The sequence below is a fragment of the Rhincodon typus genome, chromosome 44 (genome assembly GCF_021869965.1).
Source record: "Rhincodon typus isolate 14 chromosome 44, sRhiTyp1.1, whole genome shotgun sequence".
NCBI lineage: Eukaryota > Metazoa > Chordata > Chondrichthyes > Orectolobiformes > Rhincodontidae > Rhincodon > Rhincodon typus.
In genome coordinates this window covers 1,622,867-1,624,760 of record NC_063375.1, presented here as the reverse complement: position 1 = coordinate 1,624,760, position 1,894 = coordinate 1,622,867, and the positions used below count along the sequence as shown (strand labels likewise).

The following is a 1,894-nucleotide window of genomic DNA, read 5'->3' as shown; positions in this document are numbered from 1 at the left end:
TGCCCAGGGATGTGCGGGTTAGGGTGGATTGGCCGTGCTAATTGTCCCATAGTGCCCAGGGATGTGCGGGTTAGGGTGGGTTGGCCGTGCTAAATTACCCACAGTGCCCAGGGACGTGTGGGTTAGGGTAGGCTAGCCATAGAAAATACAGAGTTACAGAGATGGATAGAGAGATGGTGGTGGATAGGATCGGCGTGGTTTTGATGGGCCGAATGGCCTGCTTCCATGTGTAGGGATGGGAAGATACAAAGGGCCCTGGCGGTGGAAGGTGTGGGACACCGGGTGAATTGTAACACCCCAGCGGCTCGCAACTTACCGGTTGGAAGAGACCGGCACCGGTTTCACCAGGAAGGGCCACGCACCCTGGCACGGGTCAGAAGCGGGAGATGGAGTCTTCCTGCAGAGAAGGAGAAAGGAAGGAGTTTACGCCAGGAGCCCTGACCACGTGCCAACCCCAGACAGTCTACCCCGGGACAACGTCCCCAAAACCGCTCGGGACCTCCAGTGCTGCCACACTTTTCCTCCTCCTCCGCAGCTTTAGGACATGCTCCCGGGATGCACCAGGCGCCAAGCAAACGCAACCGCTTCTGCCTGCGTGCGCCACGGCACAGGCAGATGCATTCCCACCCCAAACCCCACAGTCCGTCCTCGTTTCAAATTGAAGGTAAACAGTAAAGGGAGAGGTGTCGCTTGGCAGGAACCCCCCACCGCTTCTAGGTGCTGTTGGAAGAGCCCCCTCTACTCTTTAAAACTGAAAGGCAGCATCTCTCTAATATTTGAGAGTAAAGCTCCCTCTACACTGTCCTCGCATCAAACACTCCCAGGTCAGGGACAGCATGGGGTTAGATACAGAGTAAAGCTTCCTCTACACTGTCCTCGCATCAAACACTCCCAGGGACAGGTACAAAACGGGGTTAGATACAGAGTAAAGCTCCTTCTACACTGTCCCCCACATCAAACACTCCCAGGGACAGCGACAGCACAGGCTTAGATACAGTGTGAAGCTCCCTCTCCACTGTCCCCAACCTAACACTCCCAGGCCAGGGACAGCACGATAAAGTCAGCAATTTCAAACATCTTTGTGTCTCTCCAAACAGGCTGCCTGACTTGGGAATTACTTCGAGCCGGTTCTGCTCGGTTTTCAGGTATAGCCCATGTAACTGTAGGAGAAAGGCTCTGCCTACAGGAGCCTTAAGTGTCAACTGTGAATGGAAACAGTCCTGATCTTTGTACCTCCCTCAGAAAACCCCCTGGGAGGGGACTGCAGTAGACTGAAACACGATTGTGTCACGGAGATAGGCTGGAAGCAACACGTTTGGGTACAACGTGGGAAGATAACGCTGGTGTGTCAATTCACCAGAGCTGTCACAGCGAGATTCAAAGGTGAAAAACTGACTGATAAATACATCACACATTCCCCCGCAATCCCGTGGGAATCACATAACCAGGGTGATGGAGAGGATCAGGTCATGAGAAGGGACACGTTCACCTGCGTACTCACTTACCCTGAGCCCCAACCCCTGTAGCGGGGACAGTTGGAAACTCCTTCTTCCAGGAATTGCCCTGAGGAAGCCAACAGAGGATGGGCAGGATGGGAAGGATGGGAAGTTCACAGGTGGAGGACAGAGCATTGATCACTAGGTTTAATCAGGTTCGCAGCTTATCTGGAGCAGCAAGAGAAGAGAGCATTGACCAGTACTGCACCCCAGTGTCACACCGTCCCCAACGTACCGTGCCCCAGTGTCACACCGTCCCCAACGTACCGTGCCCCAGTGTCACACCGTCCCCACCGGTAATGTACCCCAGTTTTGTACAGCGACAGACCCATCCTCCACTGGTACTGTACCCCAGTGTTATACAGCGACAGACCCATCCCCACCGGTACTGTGCCCCA

At 54.5% G+C, this 1,894-nt stretch overlaps 1 protein-coding gene across 1 annotated transcript in view; it reads right to left on the bottom strand.

Annotated features, from left to right (window-relative positions):
* Positions 1-1,660, bottom strand: part of LOC109925193 (RAF proto-oncogene serine/threonine-protein kinase-like) — a 17,509-nt gene extending 15,849 nt beyond the window's left edge. Inside the window, exons 1-2 of the mRNA XM_048619949.1 lie at positions 1,506-1,660; positions 317-397 (exon numbers count right to left, since the gene is read on the bottom strand). The gene's annotated coding sequence lies outside the window, so the exon portion shown is untranslated. The remainder of the gene's footprint in view (positions 1-316; positions 398-1,505) is intronic.
* Positions 1,661-1,894: the final 234 nt, after the last annotated feature.